At 39.0% G+C, this 23814-nt stretch overlaps 1 protein-coding gene and 1 long non-coding RNA gene across 4 annotated transcripts in view; one reads left to right on the top strand and one right to left on the bottom strand.

Moving 5' to 3' along the window:
* LOC126848447 (synaptogenesis protein syg-2-like) overlaps positions 1-23814 on the top strand; it is a 266232-nt gene that overhangs the window by 47712 nt on the left and 194706 nt on the right. The window lies entirely within an intron of this gene.
* Positions 1-23814, bottom strand: part of LOC126848476 (uncharacterized) — a 105125-nt gene that overhangs the window by 2603 nt on the left and 78708 nt on the right. The window lies entirely within an intron of this gene.

A 23814-nucleotide genomic window follows, 5' to 3' on the forward strand; every position in this document is an offset into this window, starting at 1 on the left:
ATTAATTGGAGCATGTAGTGACGACATTGAAAAAAAATATAATCTAAAAAATATAAAAACAATCTATTTTGAAAGATATTTTAGTTAGTTTTACTATATTTATCGGCATTTTCTATTGTTTTCTCCAATTCTTGATTCGGCTTTTTAGAAACCTACATTTGTTCGGTTTTTATAAGCAATAAACTTTCTCATTGATCGCGATTCTCGTCGATTGACAATGAATAACACAAAACTTATGATTTGATAAATCTGTCACGCGATTCGAAGCGTTGATAACCCTGCTGGTCGCCTCGCCATTACAATTCGCATCGATGATCGATTTCGTGCAGTGTTTAACGTGCTGCTATTGCGATTTTATGTGGCGTTCGTGTAGAATTCTAGATATATCAAGCGGGTAACAGGATATGTTTGTCTTTTCACACAATGATTTAGCCGACGTGATGCATCCTGCAGGTAACCTAGTTTCTACTCTTTGTCAGCTATTTCAATCGCCAAAATGATCGTCATCGCTGACAGAAATGGAATATCTCGCATAATATAAAGCAAGAAAGTTAACATATCATTAATGAAAATCAAAATATTTAATTTATTACACTTGCTGCAGATTCTTGTCGCAACGAAATCTTCCACAATTAAATGACTTTTTTTTTATTTACGAATAAAAGAAATTGAGAGAAATGGGAAATAAATCTTTTATCTAAAATAATTTAAGTGATTGCTGTCCTTCAATGTAACAATCAATTTCTCAATATAATAGACTTATATAACTGTACATTTAATTATTTAAAACTTTTTCTGTCAATAAATTGCTTGCCAGGACATAAATAATGAATAAAATTTTGTTATTTATTTGCATTCTCTCGGCAGTCACTTTGACAAATGAGTTTTCTCTCTCTCTCTCTCTTTTTCACTACAACCTCGATTGCTTATCATATAAAAATTATTACGCGCGCGAGAAATTGAAGAAAAATTATATTTATGAATATAATATTTTTATTATTTTTCATCATAATTTGCGTTGTATATTAAGATATAATTAATGTATTGACTAGCTTTCTCAAGATGTAATAAACAACGCTCCAGTATAATACCGGTATTATCAGAGTTTTGAAACTTGTTATATCCTTCCGACGTTCTACCTTTTTATTTACGACAACGGCCTAGCTGTGTGTGTGTATGTGTTGCACGGCGAATCTAGTTTGCCCAGAGAATACGCAATAAGCTCTTCCGGTTTACGGTCGACCTCAGATACTACAGAAATCCTTGCGGCTCCGACTCCTGTTTACTGTCATTGCGATCGGTATTGCATTTTTACGTTTACCGTAAGGTGTGCTGATATTTTTAAGCCATTCTGCACGTAACGTAACGTATCATGGGGAAAACTTAACATGGGGATAAGCTTTCACTGGCTTATTTGGCAAATGAAAGATTAGTTAAAGCAACTATAGAGTTTTGCGAATATTCAAGTATCAATAGAAGACGGAATCCGAATAACCGTACATCTTAGGATGATTAAATATTTCCTCTACGTTCTCTTTATCTCAACATTTTGAGAGACCAGATAAAAGCTAATAATAACTTGTACGAAGTGCGTTTTCATTATTCCTCGCCACGAACGTGAAATATTTCAATCTTTTAGAGTCCCCTTCTTCGTTGCCAAAGTTCTATTTTATATAAGTTCTATATTTGAAAGACTGCATCGCGCAGATTTGTACGATTTGTTATAACATAATAATAATCCAAGTATCGCAAATAGAAAAAAAATCGCGACGCACATGTATATAAACAAACGCATCGAGGTATTGATAATTCACTCGTCGTTACGAACGGAATGGTTCGAGGATGTTGCGATCGTAACGAAAAGGTAAATGGAAACACGATGGAACTTCATAATGCTACTGGTTTTATAAAACCATATCGACATTTTTGCTCTGTCGACTTCTGATCGAAAAGTCCTGTTCTTGCGCTAACGTTGACTGGCTTTTATCCGGCGCAGATATATAAAGCTATATCACTTTAAAGTCAATATCAACTGACTGTGCTCTGCAATGGCCGTGCAGGCCTCATTATAAACTCTTCTGATCGCGCATTTCAAAGATCCTGTCGGTCATTACATTAATTTCATTAATTAGCTCTCTTTTTTACGACTTTTTAAATATTTGATATTTAATTTCGAATTTTGTATCGTAGAATACCAGCGAAAAAGAATATATATATATATATATATATATATATATATATATATATATATAATATGTATATATTTTTATTTATTTTTTTAAGCACATGTGAATAAAATTTAAATTTCAAATATATGGTACAAGTTTTATTGGACATATTACTTATAAAATTATCCATTTTATTCTCTCATAATCAAAGATCTACGCATTTTTTATGAGTTGCAATATTTATAGCGTTTCATTTTCTTACTTGCGCGCGATGATATTATATCTGTGTGTGTGTGTGTGTGTGTGTGATCTTTCATCTCTCTTGGAAAATCCTTCGACTGCATTACTTCTCATAAGCGAGAAGCATGGTAGAAAGCTTTACCATGAAGCATATGTCTCGCATAACGCGGCTTATGCTATGCTTTAAGTCAATTAAAAAATGCAGGTATAAGGTTGGAAATTTGTAAAATTTATACTGAGATGTAAAATGCATGTTTTTCCCTGAAATTTAAAAAAATAGAGAGAAAGAGATAAATCTAAATATAATTTGCGCAATTTATGCTGTTTACCTTGTCGTACAATTTTTTTGACGAAAAAGAGAAATATTGTTTGAACGACTTTTTTTCTTATAAAAATGCAAAATCAAGGATTTGACAGATGAGCACGTTATTAATGTTCTACCTTGCGCGTTTAATTGATTAGAGTGGGCCTGTGTCGTCTCACGCTCACGCTGACGACAACGGGATGAGCGTGCGAAGTTGCTGAGATATACGAGGATTAAGGGGCGACCGTAGTACGATTGTCTGTTAAAGGACACTGATCCTAGCTGTAAATTGCCACAAGCCCGCGACGGAACTCATGTACACGTTAATCAGAACTAAGGCACGCTGGATGGAGGGTGACGTGTCGTTTTCACGCGACCGCATGAATCCCACAGGAAGAATCCAAGTCGCAGGATTTCCGAAAACGTGTCAAGAACATGTCATCAGAAATTATATATTTAAATACAAGTTGTTTTTAGAATTAACGGAAGAATTGCGATCTATAGTTTGATCATCGAAGCATTGCAAAAAAATTTTTTATATTTCATATGAGCTGCTTTCATAATCTTTTTAATATTTACACAATTAATATTTATTTAATTTTTATTTATCCATATATCCAAAAAAGTTTCCACGTATTTCGATGAAATAAGAGATAAATTTTGGCAAAATTTTTATCAACTCTTTTATGAGAAATATTGATAATTGATATTGAAAGTATAAACCGAAAACTTTCTTTTCTTTGTAAAAAACTTTGTAAAATATATGAGAAATATAATCTTGATAGGACATGTGACATTTCAACAATTTTAAATTTTCATAATCCTGTCTCATCTTGTCAAAATGATGTCTTTTTTACATAAAAAAAACAAAAGTAAAATTTTTTGCTTTTCAATATGTCAATTATCAATATTTCTCGCATGTCGTAATAAAATTTATTTGACACCTTGTTTTACCAAATTACACGGGGATTGTAAAACATCTTTTATCTAGATCATTCTGTGTATCTCTGTTTCAAAAATATCATATTGCGCTGAACTTTTAACATTAATAAAATATTTTCTATCCAAGTACTATCGAATTACATTTAGGAGATCGTATCATCATTTGAGCATATCGTGAAGAGTATGTCGTCAAAGTTAAAGAATACAGAACAACATAATATGTCGCTAATTACGAGATTGAATGAAACGAGGTTATATTGATCGCGTGACTGCATTATATATAATCTGAAGTTTATTCGGGTAAGAGACCTCGTTTTGAAGAGTGAGCAGCTTAAAATATACGCTATAATTTTTGCACTTTGTCGACAGGTATAATTGACACACATTGTATTTTCATCTTTCCGTTTTTCATAGAATATCAAATATATTTTTCTCCAATATATTTTTCTGTTCCTACTCTACGTATTATAATAAAATAGAATAATGGATTTATATTGATTTTAAAAACAAAAATGATTACTCTGGCCTGAATTATTCGATATTATGTTTTTATCGGAAAGTTATTATTATATAATAAGATAAAGAATGTGCAAACATATGAGTATAAATATGGTTCTTATTATTCTGTAGAGATTTTAATTTTTCATTCATGACCTCTAATTTCTGATGCAATGCATAAAATCCTAGGCCTGTTTCTTTAAATGTCGTGTTCCATTTCTCGTATTTTCCTTTATAAATTTATATTATTTTGTGTAAATTTTGTCTGTAACATTGCATTATATAGTTGGAGAACTTAATAAAACGCGAAATTTTATGCACGTCGATTGTGCACGTACATAAAATTCCGTGGTCGTTGCAATCGCCTTATGTTTTTATAATTTCGCGTGCCGGATAAAAAGTGGCTTTTACAAGCAACGATGATGATGGACACGCGAGTCAGATTCGCGAGATATATTTATATCAGTTCTATGATTGTGCACGAAATCTTGTCGTCTTGCACAAGAAAGGGCAAGCTATTCTGAATGAAAAAAAGAAGAGTCGCACGTAAAGAAAAAAAAAAAAAAAAACGAAAGTAGATTACAATACTGAAAGTCGAGAAATATATCGAAATATTTTTAAATGTTTGCTATTGTTGTTTAATATTATTTATAAAAATCTTGCGTTTATGTACATTCCAAAGTTTGTGATGTGTATATTTTGATCGCAAGATTGTTGTAAATTTAATCTTTTTACAAAAAAAAAAATTGAGATTTTTTGTAAAATGCTATCCTATAAAAATTTGGCGTTTTATAAAAAATTTTTATAACTAGTTTTCTTTTTGTAAAAAAATTGTTACATACATAATACTTGTACACAAATATTTTTATAATTTTTTTATCTCAAAAAGCTGATGTCAGGAAAGCACTTATATTCCGTTTTTACCTTCCGTTTTCGTCTGTTTAGATATGTTGATACTATACTCAACTGTAATTATATCCGAATGTTGAGAGAAAGAGGAAGAGAGAGAGAGAGAGAGAGAGAGAGAGAGAGAGAGAGAGAAAGAGGATGAGAGCGAAGCACACGCGTGCATACATACATGCATATGGAGCGACAGAGGAAAAACGCAATGCTCATTCGCAGCAGGGGTTGGGCGAACCGCGACTGCAAAACGGCACTGCGATTGTAAATCAATTAGCTCGCATTGTAAATAAATCACCGTTTTACAACTCCGCGTTGCGCCGAACGACATCCGTATGAAATTTATCGTCCATTTTCGTCCGTTCCGCTTTGATTTCGGAACAACCAGCATCGTCGTCGCGTCGAAATGCTAGTCGAATGAGCGTGCCCTTATGCCGGCTGACACAACGATACCTTCCGCTCTCATTTCCTCGTCTTAACGACATCGAGAGTTTCGAATGCAATAAATTTATTACCGAACTATTAAGATCGTGCGAAAAATTATAAACCCGTATTTAATACGATGACATTAAACGCTAATATGGTCAACTGATATTTAATATGAAAATCTTTCGATATTTTGACTTTGATTAATAGCGACTGTGGTTTATAATGCGTTTTCTCGAAAGACAAGCAGAAACTTTTCTTTCTTTTTAAACTTGCATAAAGAGATTTCGCAAATTTATCCGAGAAAGATAGATATAGATATATATATATATAGAGAGAGAGAGAGAGAAAGAGAGAGAACTGTGATATTAATAAATCGCCCGCTATCCCTCAAAGTCCTTGCCCGAGTTATGGTTGCGAGTTAATCGTCTTTTCGTACTCTAGAGTCTTCATCACCAGGGACAACTCAACATAGCACGAATGTGCTATGCTTGAGATCAAGAAGAAAGGGAAAAAATTGTGAGATGAGGAGTAGTCACCGCAAGATGAGTTAGTTGGCCAACTGGTTACGTAGAGAAACGAAAGAGAGAGAGAGAGAGAGAGAGAGAGTGTTATTACGTCTTCTGAATGGAGGCGACCTCGGGGCTCGGTTGTAATTTCAGGAAATAGCAATTTCCAGGCCAATTAGTGCGCGAAATATTGCAAAACAATACGGGCGAGCTTGACGCGCGTACAATATAGCCGTGGCGCTGCGCCACCCTTGCCGCACAATGGCAACAATTCCCCCCTGCCTGCCCCCCCTCCCTCCCCTCCCCTTCCCCGTCCGCCTTATGCGTATATATCGTACACGTTTGCTGCCAGGCGACAACTCCGATTCGGTCCGAGTACGGTTCGGTGAAGTTAGTTACCCACGAGCTGTGTAAATCCGGGTGCGACTATGCGTTTCCCCGGGCGTTTCACGCTACTCGGTGCGTATACTTGACAAGGAAAAAAAAAAAAAACAAACCGTCTAGAGAGATCCGAAATTTACATGCACACGTTGTCTCGATTCAAAGCGAGTAGTCGTTCCGGTACACGCGTGAATATCGCACACAATATTTTATTCATTATTAATGCAAACAAGGACAGTAAGTGTGCGCGTTCTAGTTTGTAAGTCTAGTCTGTAATTATTCGTCTGTAATTGCTCGCTGATAGCGTACATTCGCCACGAACGACTATATTGCATTTATCGAAGCTTGGGTATCATAATCGCGGCGGATCCAGCGATTATCAAAGATGCATGCGGACACACTGGGCTGCCGTTCGTGGACGCGAATACGCGGATCGAATACGCGTAATAATGATAAATAATCGCGCGCTCGCCGTCCCGTGTTGTTCTGGGTTGATTTATAGTATTACGTTATCATTTATTTATATGCCATTTTAATAATTCACGTCACTGTGCGCCGCGCGTGCACCACATCGCGCTCTACCGTCCTGTGGACATATCGCGCCGATAACAGATACGCCGGCGCGGACTACGTGCGTTATATTACATATACATATACGTACAATACATATGTAATGCGCTCGGAAAACGTTGATGGACTAATTCATTATGCGTGCGAAACTTTGCTTCGGACAATTGCGTTTCTCTCGATACACGCCAAGGCGCCCGTAATTCTATTTAAAAAAATCAAAGCCCTCGGACCTGATTAGATCCGTACGTGCGCGGATACCATGATTCATTAACGACGAACTTTCCAATCAGCGTGACAATAGACGAGCCTCGCTCGAAAGTCGCTTTCAAATGCATGTGGAACGATCCCTTGTTCGATGTCTCGCTTCCCCTCACCTGAAAGGCCTTCATTGTTCCAAAGTCATCCCCTTTGATCGGATCCGGATTAGAGATTCGTCGTATCGGACGAGATTTTCTCGTCTCGCGTGTGTGTCACGTGAAACAGAACGGACTTTTGCCGCTCCGGGAAATCTTTCTTCATCGGAAGAAAAAGTAGATCTCCCCGAGGAGGACACGTCGCGAAATAAGCAGCCGGACTGATACATATAACGCGAAGCGGCCGAAGCGGTCGCTGGAGGAGCGATAAGTTTCGCGGATGTCACACAAACTACGATGTCACGAGATATATATCGGTCGCCGTGGCAGTCGACATTGTTATATATCAGTGAAATTCCGACATGCGAGATAATACGATCGCACGCATTATTTCGCGAAATTGTCGGGATATCGCGTGAGAAAGATATCGCGCTCTCGATAAAAGATTGCCGCGTATTTCCCTCGTGCGAGATTCAGTTTGTAATAAAATCTGCAGCGCGAATTTAGAAAGTTAAATGAAGAGTACTTTATATGAATAATACATATGTTAGATTTTTATTTTAGCAGAAAAAGGATAACAAAGCTAGTGGACCTCTAAACCTAAACCATATCATTATCTTTTCGGCGAGGTATTTTATTTTATAGAACTGATACAGATTCGTGGTCATTTATAAATAGGTTTCTTTTTATTAGGAAATCATAATGCATTTGTCATTTGTTTATGTAATACATCGGCTTCTATCAAAATTGGAAAATTTTTTTTCTTATAATTATCTTTGACGGATTACATAATCTAGGTAGCAGAAATAGAGCCAAGAATCTTTTTCGATATTTCGTTATATATTTATATATTTGATGATTACATATATCGATTGTGGGGACAAATTTCTCGGATCTTTTAATTGTTGTTTATTTTTGAAAAAGATTATTGCTTTAAAAAGAAAAAATAAATTTTCTTAGAATATTATTAAAACTATAATACAATCTGATAGATAACTATCTTTAATAAATATCTATATGCACATAAACTAATTATTTTGTTTTCGATTATAATTTAAAAATAAAATAATATGTCACTTTTCTCGATACACATCTTTCCTCTGTCTAATTTTGATTTCGCAAGAAACTAGACTCGTTTGTATTTTCACGCATATTCTAAATAAATGATATGCATCGTTTTTACTCTACGACAACGTCAGTTCCGATTTGCGGCTATCGAGAAATTCGGTGTACATAGGAAACGATCAGCGTACAGACCGAAGGACAGGTAGCGGCGATATTGCGGACGTGTACGTAGGTGTTCATAGAGAACGGCAACGAGGACCACGAGGGACGAGGGAAGGGGGAGGGAGGGGTAACGTTACTGCCGGTGTCGGCGTTAATGCTAATGCTAATGCTAATGTCAATGCTAATGGCGTCGATGTCGTTCGGCGCAAGCCGCGATCCACGTTCGCGAATGGACTGGCCGACAGGCACGTAGCGGCGTTCTCGTCCATAATTGATTATCAACGATTTAATACTAGCCCGATAAGCCAATCAATCGAAGCCGCTGTTCGTCTTGTTGCGCGCTTGTTTTCCAACGGAAGGAATATTGCGTCGATTTGTCTACGTCACGAGAAAAAGAGAATATAGTCGGTGGGGATATCGCTTAGAAATGTTAAAGTAAACAAAAAAGTTGTATTTGTTTGTACATGTGTCATAGAAAGAGGAAAGAGAGACGTTTATGTATTTTATAAGTAAATTTTAGTATATATATATATATATATATATATATATATATATATATATATATTGCTTTCTTTTAGCACGGAAAATAAAAATATAATCACAGGTCGCGACATTTAATTTGAGATATATTTTTTTACGTTCTCTAGCATTTCGTATTTTTTTAAGCTGGGATATAAAAAAAACTCAGTGCCCCTTTTTCGAGATATGCGCGCACGTTGGCAATATGCATGTTGGATACATGAATGCATTTAACGCGTAACAACGAAGTTTACATGGCATAATAATTCATCGTCATTGCGAATCAATGATATAACGTATTAACCGCGGTCGGCGTTTTATTAAATTTGGCCGATCTGATTTCGTGATAGTCGCTATTTTCATTACCGCGACCGACGCTGTGCCTCTGGCACGTTGGAATAATAATAATGGTCCCCCGTGCCAGGGACGCGTCTTACAACGTGGCGTGTTTAAAACAGGAAAAAAAGAAAAAAACCATCTCCGAAGGTAATGTCGAAGGGTCTAGGTGCGTAAGACGGGGCGCAATCGACGACGACATCGTCGTCTTCGTCGTTCTCGTCGTCGCCGACGTCAACTACCGCTACTACTACCATTATCGTGGTACATTTGCATAAACAGCCGCGACTCAATCTCTATGCTAATCGACTTGTCCGCGTCCGAAAAGTACCTACGTTAGGTACACTTATATGTACATGTGTGCGAGTGTAGACACAACAATACACACACACACACACACGCATATCTATATCGTTTATGTAGATCCACTATATACATATATATATATATATATGTATGTATGTATGTATGTATGTATGTATGTATGTATGTATGTATATATGTACGCGTATACATGCGGCTAACTACTAGCACCGCCGGATTATTCGTGCCAGAGTCGACTGGCACCTACGTCGTCGATTGGCTTTTAATTAATTGGCTTCGTCGTGCTGCTCTCCCACTACCATCTCAAAAGGTTCTACTCTCGCGATCGCACTACCGAGCGCAGAAGGTGAGCAGCATCTTGATGGCGAAATCGATACGCTATATCGGTCTCATGGACGTGCTTTCAACGCATTATTCCGATTAGCGTTCGATTAACATTCTCTTTCGGATCTTTGCCTGGATATAGTCATTACGTATAATCGCATCTGCGCTCTTTCCTTGCTCATCCTTGCTTATTTCTAGTAATTACGTCATACAAATGGAGTAATAGAGATCTGGAATTTTAGATTTTTTTTTCAAAACAAGGTAGATGAGCAATTTTTATGGAAATGATTTTGTACTACATCGTATAACAAATTTAGATATATATATATTCGACTGAAAATTAAATTAACGGACTCTATCAATTTTGATTGAAAGCGATCGAAATTGGCGAATTTCCAGATATTTCAATATTATTATTATCATTGCGCTATATAAATAATATCCGAATAACAGTTTTAGCCAAATGTTAAAAAAGTTATCAACGCGTTGGTCAAACAATTCTGAATCAACTGTGTACACAAGTAATCGACGATGTCCTTTGTTGTGGTCTCGACAAGCCTTTTAATCCTTGATTTTCGATTTTTGGCGGGCGATTGTGCCGTTTTCTTTGTCACGCAGTATATTTGTCGTTTAGTAAAGTCCGTGGCCGCGTATAGTCTGTAAATTAGATTGGGATTGTCTATGGAAAAGGCAACAAACACGCAACAAGGCGAGATCGTATACGTTGTTGCGTCACTATCAATGCGGTCGCGATATCGATAATTGACGGCGAATATTGCGTCCTGCATTTCATTGCCAGCTTTTGCTTCAACGCGAAACCAACAACGGTAATCGGTAGCAACTTTGACGAATATCGCATCATACACGTTGCATCGTGATAGCGTTGATTTTCGCGATGATTTTCGACGAAAATGATGGACGCGCGGCATGCTCGCTGCAAGCTAAAAGCAAATAACGCTAACAAATAATCGTCGCGCAATCGATCGCGCAAGAATAAGCAAAAATAGCAACCAATCGAATATTGATATTATCCCGTTCATACGTTTTAACAGGATATTCGATGAATCTGATAATTGGGGCGTATCGTTTTTGTTGCGCGAGTTGCCGGTTAAAAGCATGAAAATTAATACATACTCGGCATAAAGTGAGAATACGAATGAAGCTATATACGCTCGTATACGAAGTGCCGGATATCAAATATTATTTGTGGGGAAGAGAACCGACGCGAAATTAACTTAATTCGCGTTTCTGTATATATTCGGGCGGAAAATCATGTAGAGAAAATCACATATAGAGAGTTAATAGAGCGTTTTCGAGGGAAATTCGACGTGGACTCGTATGACCGGTGCATACACTCTGTTAACTTAGCGACAAGAATTGTTTGACGCTGTAATGGGTACTACGGGAATTTAGCCAACTGTTTATTTTATGCTTCACTGTATTTTCTGTCCATTGAAAAATTTTCTCGAAAAATTGCATCGCGAAATATTTATTTTATTCTCAAATAACGTTGCGGAATGTCGACATTTTATTTCCGTCCGACGTTTTATTACTTTTGACGGCGAAGAAAATTAAATAATAATGTTATAGTATCTCCTTAACTCTCGCGCCACGCGCTATTCATTTTATATAATAATGAAGCCACGTGGTTGTGAAAATTTATATTAATTTTACTGTTTGTTATAGGTAAATTGCTTTTAATATAAAGGCAAACAAAACTGGTCTACTGTTTCGATTAGCAGCTTTTCAAAGATTTGTAAATATTGCATTGTATACCCATCGCCGACCTTCCCAGGGGCAAATACCGGTTAAATTATTATTGTGCCAATAATGTATGTTATATTACAATTGAATATATCGCGCGTAATAATTTAATACATTTTCAGTTGGTACAGAATTGGTGATGTGAAATTGTTTATATATATATATATATATATATATATATATATATATTTATATACATAGCGAAGTGATATATATATATACATAGCGAAGCGTTCGTACTTTAGCTCTCTGAATAATTTTCTTCGAATGTATTCTGACATTACAGATAAAAGCACTCGCGACATATTCTTCTGAAAAATACATTCAACAGCTTGCATTGCTTACGAGCATCCAACGATCTGTTATTTTCAAATCCGGCGTTTCAACGTCCAAGTTTCATCGGCGTCGACGAGCTGTCAACTGAACATAATTCCTCTCATCCGTCACCATTTTTTCGCGACGCCGAAGCTTTATCGCCGGCAATAATTTCGCGCGTTGGCGAATTTATTGCTCGCCAAGCCAGAAACGATCGACGCGTGTCGTCGAATCGAGACCCATAGAGGGAATTTTTTTTTTTTTACTCGTAATTGGTATATCCTTTATCGATGATTTCGTAATTATCATTTTCTCTCCCCTTCGTAGGAGGCACATTTTTTTTGTTCGTGAAACGCACGGGATGGGAGAGAAGCCGCGCCGAGGAAGAAACGTTTCATTAGAATATATTCAAATTACGGACGGCGAAGTCTCATCGCCGATTCGTCGGGGTGGTCGCAATTATTTCTCAGGTAGTATTATCTCGGACTACGAGTTCCATCTCCCATTCCGCTGGATAGACCTGCTAGCCGTCGACATTCCTCCACATTCTTACTCCTCCCCTCTTCTTTATCCATCTCTCTCGCAACTATCCTTTTCCACCTTCTTCTTACTTTCTTCGATATGTACGGCTCTTTTCTTCCCTTCTTACTGCGCTTTGCCAGCTTCCATTTTCTCCATTTCTTTCCCTCCTTCCTTCATTCCACTCCCCTCTCTCCCCGTCTACCTTTGCCCTCCTCCATTTGATTATTCCGTCATCGTGATGTAATCGCGTAATAAAGCATCGGGCGCGGCGAGTATTAAAACGTCAGCACAAACTTCGCACGCAAACGACGATGATGAAGGACGGCGTACGATCTGGTGGCTGCAATTTCTTCCGTCCGACTATATAAACGGTTACCTCCGTTCCCTTCTCTCAACGGAGGCTCGGGCGCGATTGTTTGCGCTGATATTCTCCCTGCGTCGGGATCTTGAAAACAATTCTTGCGTGAGATTTTACGCTGCGAGTTTTGCGCTAGTTTTGCGGGAGATACATAACTTGGAGTTTACAAGCGCGTTCGTAAGTCGGCGTGAGCCGGAAGTTGCCTTGGTCTGGAACGATCTGGAAGATACACACCCGTCTCTCTTGCAGGTCGCATCGGTTTAGACGTCTCGTTAGGCGAATCTGCGATTCGCAACAGAGTCCCTCGTTTTTGCAAATCGCCACAAATCTATGCGTTGTTACAAATATTCCCTTAGCGTAAAAGCCGGGACTTTACCGAACGGGATTGTTCGATTATTATCGCACGCAGAAAATGCAGTAACGCGTTACCCGGCATCGGTCGGCTCAGGATTGAATAGTTTACCTGTATTTTGTTGATGATGCTTTATCGCGATGAATACATGGTGATGAATGCACGGCATGACAGCGTGCGGAAAAAAAAAGAGATCGAAACGAAACTGGTAGTTTTTGTTTTCTCCGGGCGTGGGGACGGGAAGTGTGTTTTTTTTTTTTTTTTATTTCATTCGGCGTTATCTTTCGCGATACTCGTTATACGCCGTTCCGGGCAACGCCGTCTGTAATTTAGACAGTCGAGTCGATTATTCCGCTATCGAAGCGTAATTGTGTAATAATGCATTGCCATCGGTATTAAAACGTCAGCGCGGTCTCTGCACGCGAGCTATAAAGGAAGGCAGAGAGGGAGAGAAAGAGAGACAATAAACGTACCGTTGCGGAGGTGGTGGGCAGGATATTCACGGCAAAAACAGTCGGCGAATAACGCAGTTTTTTTGACCGTCGATATTTGCCGTTTATATTTGCCTCTACTCGAATATCGCATATTTTCGATAGTGATTGCGTATAGTTGTGTACGGTGTAACGTGCCGTATGCATTAATCAATTTCCCGGTGTTTATCGTCATTCGAACAATGAGAGAGGGGAGGGAAGGGGGGGGGAATCTGTATAGGAGATAAATGAGTAAATTTTTACATGCGTTCGATGAATTTGATCGAGAAATATAAATATCGTGAGATATATAGGGAATATTTCGATTTACACATATGGATTATATGGAATGTACATATATCGTGTTTCTCGCGCGTCATAGCCTATGTTTTTGAATGATAGTCTCGTGTTTTAAAAGCATCATATGTAAAACATCAAACTACCGTTGCTACTTCGTTCATCAATGTATGCATGATGAAAGATATTCGTGTTATTTCAAAGGGATAGATTAAAATTTTAAGAACAATGATACAAAAGCGTGACTGACAAGCTTACGTTAAAATGTAAAAATATATATACCTCTTTTCAAATTTAATTTTGTGACAGATTTTTGACAGAGGAAATATTACTGCAGCATTTAATATAATATTTTTGAAAACAATTTTTTAGACAATTTTTAGATCGGTTTGTACGCGTTTGAATATTGAATCTGTATGTTGAAAACAAGAATTTAATAATTATCTCATGCGCACAAAAAAAAATAAAACAAGTAAGGAATTTAATATACATTGCACAGGAATTTAGTATTGATGAGTGAGATTTTTCTCTTCGAATGTGTCGCTGCAAAAGAGTAGCTGTTGCACGAGGAATCTGTGTTACTACTACCACCAGATCATCGGTGTATTACAAATACGCTTAGGGAATCCAGCTCGATTCAGCTAGCACATTGTGTTTTCCACCGTTTCTCTCCAAGTATCGGACGTAGACGCGTTCGAGACTTCGCCATGAAATTGGATTTCCGAAACGCTTCGACATGGCTTGTTTCCGCGGGACGAGAGAAAGGAAACGGAATGTTCAGATAAGCGGTGCATCACAGATACTTGCGCTTGTCGCACGAGTCACGTGCGTTATTTATCCGTTTTTAGATTTTAGATTGATTTTTGCGCGATAATTTAATTTCATATAATCGCAAAAATGATATTCTACTTATATCTTCTCATCAGAGACTTTTCTGTAAGAGAAATTTTTCTCAGGATGATAAATCCTGCACGTAACTCTCTTCTCTCTCTCTCTCTCTCTCTCTCTCTCTGTCTCTCTATTTTTTTTCCTTCTCTCTCTCTATAGTGATCTCGGATCCGACAGTATTTCAATACATTGTTTATTATCCGAGCAATTCCGGCCAGGTAACAACGCAACCACCGGTTGGCGGTTCGTGAGTTAGCGTGTAATACGTCGACTGTAAATGCAATAATCCATCGGGATCTCGTTCCTCGACTGGAATATGGATTGCTCGGAACTTGTTTACGTTCGAAATATTATTGTCGATCAAGTATTCCTCCGGTGCTGGAACTAGGACGAGAGTCGCAGTTATAAGCTTCCGTGTCCGTCAAGTTTCGATAAAAAAGAAACGACATCGTATCTTTCTCTCTCTCTCTCTCTCTCTCTCTCTTTTTTCCTTTTCCTGCGTCTTGCATCGAGAGTGTATGGTCGCACTCCGTGTCTCAGCTCTTCTACCCGATCGACTCCTCCTGAAATATGTATGTATCGCACTGCGGATTCGAGGCTCTCTCCCGATCTATCGCGACATATACGGCGACTGTAAACTAGGATTGACTCCGATATCGAAGAATGGGACGAGCCGTAAGCAGGGATTCGCGATTTATATTTGATCGAGTTCTATGTCAGGGATATCCCGCCGCGGTCAATTCCGTACCGCTATAAAGGAGGGTGGGGGAGATCTACCGCGTACCGTAATTCGCGGTAGATCCTCCTGACGACGTTGACGGCTCCTTCGGGAATGGACGCCGGAGATAAATGGAAACCCGGACCCGTCAAGTCGTCTCCCTCATACCCGTTTCCGAGGACCCAAGATCGCGCGTCGGTGGTCCTCGACTCCGACGCTATTCATATCGGAGGCCATCGAGGGGCTACTCTATATGAGCTCGTCGATAAAACCAGACTCGCGACATATAAAAAGTCATAATCCCTTGCTAAAAGGAGTCTGCCATGATGGAACGATCGACCTGACCATCTTCTCTCTCGGTAGTTTCGCTTGGAAAATATTCTGACTGACGTCATTCAAATCTTTTCTTTAAAATCACTCGCCAGGAGCATTTTAGTTTCGATTGAGTTACCGTTTTGTTTAAATATATATATATATATATATATATATATATATATATATAAAAGTAATCCCTTTTTTAAAAGATAGATCGCGAAAAATTGAAGTAATATATTTCTTTATCTCGAAAGATATGGTGGATGATTTAACATGTAATGTACATACATTTTCATCTACGAGAGATAAAATGGAAAAATGGATAATTTGACCTTTTATCGTGTATCTTCTTTTGCTTTTAAGCCCAGGGCATTTTCATTGCTGATGCGGTAGTATATTATGGAAATTGGGGTGCAGCGACGCTTGCATTTTTATAAACTTAAACACTTTTGTGTTCTTTCTCATAATAATAGACTTTCTTTGCAAAATAATGAGTGCATACTTAGCAATCACTTTCGCATCATACAGCTGAACTGTCGCATCTCGTAAAACTAAATAGCCTGCTGTGTGTATTAAATTTCCAAGAGCAAGAAACTTGAGGAATATAATTTTAGACTTGTCTACTTATACTGTCTTGAATGTAAAAAAGTGTCAGCCAACAGTTGTGTAAATTTAATTAATCACTCTTATGTGAACAATGTATTTTTATATGAAAAGGTATTCTAAATATTAAGTTTTTATATCTATTGTATAATTTATTTTTTTTTTCTTTTTAACAATTAATAATTAAAACAAAAGAATGCAATTTTTTAGACATACATAAATTTTATATATTACTTAATATATTCATATTAATATTTTTTAAATATTATATTTTTATATCACAAAGATTACAGGTCATAAGTTAGGTAATATTTTTAGACGGCGATTATAGCGAATGAAATTTTGAAGAAATTAAAATATAATAATCGATTGCATATTCGCATTCGGATAATGATAATCGCAAAAACGATCTAATGATACGAATGAGCGTCGAGTCGTCCCGTGACGGCGGAGTGCGGTCTCGTTTCCGTCTACGGAGGGTTCGATTAACTCAATTAGTCCCGCAGTTAGCGGGACCGAATGGACGGGGAAGGAGAAAGTCATGGATAGTTAAGGAGAGTTGGAGAAAAGCATATGGGAAGCACGAGAGAGTTAAAGGACCTCGCCGACGAAACTTTCGGGACCAACAGAAATCCAATCGAGCCTTATTTATTGCCTTTCATCGCGGTGACTACCTCTCATCGTCGATCCCAACAACTTTATCCCGCGGGAGAAGAGCTGCGTGGACTTTCCCTTCGACTTGTCAACAAAAAGCGGACGATGACACAAACTGGACACTGGCAGTTTAAAAGTTTGCGCCATTGGCTCTCCTTTCGCGCGACACGTCGTCGTGATTCATCGGATGGATCTTTTTTTTTTCCCGCGCGACTCTCCGAGGAATAAAATTTCACAGTTCCAGAAAATATGTCGCAATTTCGGATGAAAGACGCGCGATTATTTATACTCGCCGCGTGATGATGTATCATTGACAGCGGCAAATTTTTTATCGCGAAAAAAAGTTTTGAAACGGTAAGTTTCTCGTAATGTTTTAACGATAAAATAAAAAATTATTCGGCAAATTATAAACACATTTTGGGGCAGAAATGGGAAATGTATACATATAAGCTTCGATATGTGCATAATTTTATGTATTAAGGCATTTCTGTCCAGTTTATTGTACGCAATAAAATTGCGTTAAAATTTTAACAGTCGAACGTATAATATCGATTACTCGACGACCACATGTAATAGGTATCGTTAATCAGTCATTTTTATGTTCGCGTTACCTCGCATAAAAGAGAAATAATTGATGATGCAACGTTACACAAAAAACGCGCGCGCGCATTATATATATATATATATATATATATATATATATATATATATATGCGCATGTATATAGAGGAGGGTAAAATATTCATGAAATAATATAACGGGCAATGGAGGGAAATCACAGCATCCATTTTTTGTTATTAAAATTGTTATGTAATATCCAATGACATATTATATATACGCGCGAAATCATTCGCGTATTAATATTTTCAAAGTTAAGAAAACTATCTGCAGTTATCTGAATTAAACGACAGTAATTTGCTAAGTACTTGCACCATTTATTCTCTAGGCTTCTCCCTTTTTTCACTTTTCTTTATGCTCGTCATCAAACGGAAGGATTGTGCCGATGAGAGATGAGAAAACAAAGGGAGATACTGGTCCTTAATAATCCTTAAAAACTCTCGACAGCATCGGTTCTTTCTTCGCGATAGATAGAGGAAAATATGTTATGAAGTAGCACGGTCAACCGCGATAAATAATCTAATTACGCGAGCACGCCGTGAAATCCGTTTAAAGACTTCCAAAGGGCTGAGCACGCGCTCGTAAACTATTCCGAAGAAAGTCTCGGCGGAGACTTGCCAAACGACGTACTCCGAATTAATCTCATCGCCGAGGTCTCCTCCACGTTCCGCAAAATTTCAAAGCATTTTTAATAGTCTGGCCGCGCGCACAATAAGGGAAGCGGTCTCGAGAAAGTAGTTACCGACTATAATTTGCACACGATAGATCGCGGCAGCGGGTCTAGCAGAATGGTCAAACATAGTTTAAGAAAACTGTGAGGGTACTGTTAGAGAAAGAGCGAGAGACTAAATTTATGTTTATAAAATATGTGGAAAATTTATTTATTATTATTATCCTTTTCGCAACAATCGTAGTATAAAATATGTTTGTTTATTGTACGAAAAACTTGGTAAAATCAAAACAAAGTTATTTTTGTATCAGAAAGAATATCATCAATCTTATTTGTGTGTGTGTGTGAGAGAGAGAGAGAGAGAGAAAGATTATATATTTTTCTCTTATTTTTCTCACATACAATTACAATGTATATATACTTTTGTAGAAATTATGTGCAATTATGTGCATCTGTTAAGAACGTAGTTATATATAAAATCTCTTTAACTTAATGAAAAGATCTGGATAGTTACAATAGTCGGTGCCTGTCGTCGTAATGCTCCCAATTATGACAGCCGTCGCTTATGCCCCTTTGAGTCTCTCGGGCTCTAGGAAAGGCGCGAGCGCAAAAGAGCGCAGAGAATTAATGGAGGGTCGTGTACAAGCGGACCCTCTGCGTCGACGGGGCGCGCTCAAATAACCACTTTTAATCTGGCAGCTTTCGCTTGGAACTCGGTGAGTCTGAGAAGCGTAAAACCAAGTACATACCGGTGCGGGTGGGCAGGATGGATGCGAAGGGAGGTAGATGGAACGCGGCAGGATTCGCGCGGTGAAACGAAAGAGATGCACCGAGCGGAAGAGAAACGCATCATGTTTCGTCGACAATGTAATAGTACTTTGTATTCTCGGTATATAAATCGTTTTCGTTCCTTTTCGTAAACGCAATTGCGATCACTCGCGGACGTTATCATTTATCTTGCGTGTCGTCGAATCTCTCTCTCTCTCTCCTCCGCATCTATCGAATTGTGACGTTTCGGACAGAGAGTAATATTTCATAATATTCTATTCGCATTGGCGGATTAACGGAAGTACGTGCGCGTACTGTGAAAAAAAAGAGTCGCATATGTCAGGTTTGGTGACGATCTCAAATAAACAGAGATTACGCTATTCTGAGAGAATATCGGCGCGAGAATGTTTCGGCTCTTCAATCCGACACGGCGGAAAGGATATGAATACTCACAGCGAGGGCATTATATTGCTGAAGAAAGAGAAGGTTCATGCGAGTGCGCTTGAGGAAGGGAGACGTAGGTGAATGTCGGCGCCGGAGACGGCTCACTTTTTCCATCTCCGCCGACGCACCAGATGAACAATCTTTCGCCCTCCTCTCCCCTGTTCCATTTACCTGTTATTTTTCTGGCGGGGAGCGCGTTTCCGAGTGCGCGCACTCAACTCCGACGCCCTCGTAAATTTACTAGACGGACGGCACCGTCTGGCGTTTCGCAGATTCTCCTTTCCATGATTCTTCTTGACGCGACAGACACGCACCCAGTATCAACGGTCCGTCCGTTTTCTCTTTCTAGAATTTTCAAGTAAACTGTAGATAAAAGAGAGTTTACTTTTTCTTTCATCAGTGACAATGACGTGCATTTCATTATCTCAATTGGATTTTGCCATCTTATCAGCAATTATTTTTAAAAATTTTAATGAATATAAACTTATGGCTGCCCCGTATTTCTGATATTTGTTCCTTTTGATTTTACTAACTAAATACCGGTTGGACACGAGGAAAGATAGAATTAATTAAAATCTTTCCGCGGGCGAAACGTAGCGCTGCGGGATATTGTAGAAATTTCACGTCCGTTTCCGATAGTCGATTCGAGGACTTCTTTTTTTCCTCCTGCCTCTTGCATTCATTTAATCGCGCGCGTATCGAAATTTACATTGATTCTCAACGCGAATGGAATTATCGGACTTCCATCATGCGTGAAGTTTATGAATCTCGAGAACTCGCGGCTCTCGCGCTTGAATATATATCCATATATATCAATTTTTTGCGATACGTCTGACGTTTTCTCATTCGTCAGCAATGTTGTTCGCGGTGCTTTAACGCATTTAGCAGCGCGCCGTTTAATACAAAAAATATCGGGCAATATCGAGGAGGAATATCGATGTAAGAGGCGAAGCGCGATTGATTTTTGCGTTAAAGAAGAAGAACGGGGGGTGACTCGCATGTGACGCACATTAATTACAGGGATTTTGTTGTTAATCTCGAGTTACTCATTAATCCGACGTTACAAGCATCCAGACTGCAAGTCAGAAACAGAAGGCAGGAAAGAGGAGAATGAAAATGCGTTGCTCGTGATACGAAAGAGCGGACGCGAGATGAACGTGGACATGAGGTGTAAAGTGTACAAAGTGACTTGAGCCCTTCCTCTCGCTTGACCCGTGAACAACAGCCCTACTAGCACGGCGCGCACACATTTCTGCCTCCGCCATTTTTCTCCTGCGGGATCTGGCCTCGCAGAGAGCGCTCAGGAAGAGGATGACAGGATGGGAAAAGAGGAGGAGATACATAGGCAGAGGAGAAAAAGAGCGAGGGATTGCAGCAGATGAGGGGAGTGAGGGGCGCGAGGCAGCTCTCTTAGCCCCCTCAGACGTACGCCTGGCACGTGTCCTAGTGGCACGTGACAGCAGCCACCTGGGGAAATCCTGATGGTAAATGTTCCAGAGAATATATAGTATACGGGTAGTTACCTCACGACCTACCTTATCTTTTTCTTCTCTCATCTGCTGCTCTCGTGACTCTTATTTTTGTGCAGGCGAAATCGATGTAAGCAAAATCCATCGTGTCCATCCGTGCATAAATTATCTCACGATTAAAATATGAGTTAATTTTAAGTAGTTTTATAAAGTAGTATCTATAAGCTTCTTTGATTATCGACGTGTTGGAACAAATCTGTTCTCAGGTTTTGGATATCGTGATGATACAAGCATAATTCGGCAATAATATTCCGTGTGCGTAATTTAAATATAATTTGTATAGTAATAATTAATTAATTAATCAATAATACACATTACTTTTGCATAAATATATTTTTCAGTTTTGTTTATAAAATTGAAGATTTCATTATAAAGAGAATTAATAATGGGCTTTAAAAGATTAAAATATATTTTAATAGTTAGCTCTGTGTAACGCGTTTTTTTTTCGAGAAACTAATACTTGCAATTGGTCGCTTATAAAGTGCTTGCACCATTTCGCAGATTGTCGTACATTTTTCGCGATGTTGAAACGCAATATGAAACGAGATGGCTGGATGATACGAATCGTCGTTTCGAGAGTTACACTCTTTGCTTTATCTCTCTTTCTTTCTCTCATCTCCCAACTGGTCTTTTGCTACCTTTTATTATTTCTCGCGTTATATCACGCTATTCCGAAGTGTTAATCCCCCGGCGGCGGCCGGATCAAGAGTCGGTGGGGCGCAAGAAAGGGGGGAAGGTTAGATCCGGCCGTCGCTTATTACGCTGCAAAAACTTTTCTCATTTCGACTCCTCCGCCTGAGAATGTGAAATGTATCGCGACGTATGTCCGACCGAGTGGCGAGCGAGATAAACGTAGAAGCACGTAGAACAATCGCGAGATACTTTGTAACATTCGCCATTTGGTTTCCCGGGGACACAATAAAATAGCAAAAAGTTTATTGCGGTCCATGAACGTGTTTGAAATTCGCACGAGGCCACCATCTTATTGTTCTCAAAGCCGTTCTACTGTGTGTGCGCGCGAGTTATTTTGGACGCGCATTGTCCTATCGTGCACGCGATAACGTCCACGTACGCGATCGACCATGACGTCCGGGGACCGTAACAGTATCTGCGCTTATGTAAGTTTCGATTATCTACATATCACATTGGGAATTGAGGCATTAATCGCGTACAGTTGACTGGTGATGCTAAGTCAAGCGAATGGTAAACCAAACGGGAATGCTTGTAGGGACAACATTAGAGATACTAACAACATTAGAGATACTAAAAGAGAAAACTACATCGAAATAGGCAGCAAAGAAAGTAATCAAGCAGAGAAAGAAAGAGAGATGGAATAAGAAAATACGAGATTTCGTTCATGGAATGAACTTTCGAATTATCTGTTGGACAAATGCGCGGCATGAAAAGTATTAAAGTTTACTTTAAGCTTCGAGCTGATTTTACATTTTCCGCTACTTACCAGTCAGCTCCGTAATTTAGATCGCGAGAGGGAAGAAGGTAGCTGCTCGCTCGGGAACTACCTTCTGCGTATCTTTCTTCCGCGAGATACACGAGACGTTGGCCGTTCGCGTCTCACCGTATCTCTCGGCGCACCTGCATCAACTCCGGCTAACCCGCAAGGGAATGGAAACTCCGTGCAAGGCGTTTTCCTCGCCTTGCCCGCGATCGGAAATTGCGGCGCGGCCGAAACCGGCCGCGAACCGGTTCGTCAAACTTAGCGGAAAAGCCGCAGGAGAAATGTGGATATAGCCGGGAATCCCGGCTATTCGACGTAGACCACACATCGCGATCGTTAAAACCAACTATCACCCGAAATCGGCGACCTGAAGGAAGGAGTTTCTGCAACTCGGTTTTGGAGAATGTGAACGCGCGAGCGCATTACATGTCGCGCGACTGTGCTGCGACAAATTGATATAGATAACAGCTGTCGTTCTGCGGTGAGCAATCAGAATCGTACGATCCGTGCGATCCGTTTCGCATTCTAATCTGTTTTCTCATCGGCATCCGTTTTTTAATCCGAAAAAAGCGGGATCGAAATATCTCGGTAAGGCTAGACGAATTGTATCTCGCAAGAGTAATTAAACGGCAACGAGATCGTTAATATCTAGAAGTAAACAAATTGTTTCGAGCTATATACGATGCACCTCGAAAGATTAATAAGATTAGTGAAATTTGATTTGGTTAGCTAGTTTTGTGCTTGTGCTTTTACGTCGAGTTTACCAAGATCGAGAGGTATCAAATATTAGAAACCGCCGTTTCTTCATCAAACCTGAGCAAATACTTTGGAGCTTCTCTCACTTAACCAGGGTCATAACTGCTCGGCAGCTTCTCTCTCTCTCTCTCTCTCTCTCTCTCTCTCTCCTTTCTTCAATAATCTTAATATCTGAAAATCTTGTGTCAACGTGACCTAAATTTGCAGAGCTGCGAATGAGACGATCTCGACGCAGAAATTGTCGACATATCGTGTCTGAAAGGGCGGAATTCGGAGAAGTCGCTGTAACATGACTG

This window comes from Cataglyphis hispanica, chromosome 3 (assembly GCF_021464435.1).
Source record: "Cataglyphis hispanica isolate Lineage 1 chromosome 3, ULB_Chis1_1.0, whole genome shotgun sequence".
NCBI lineage: Eukaryota > Metazoa > Arthropoda > Insecta > Hymenoptera > Formicidae > Cataglyphis > Cataglyphis hispanica.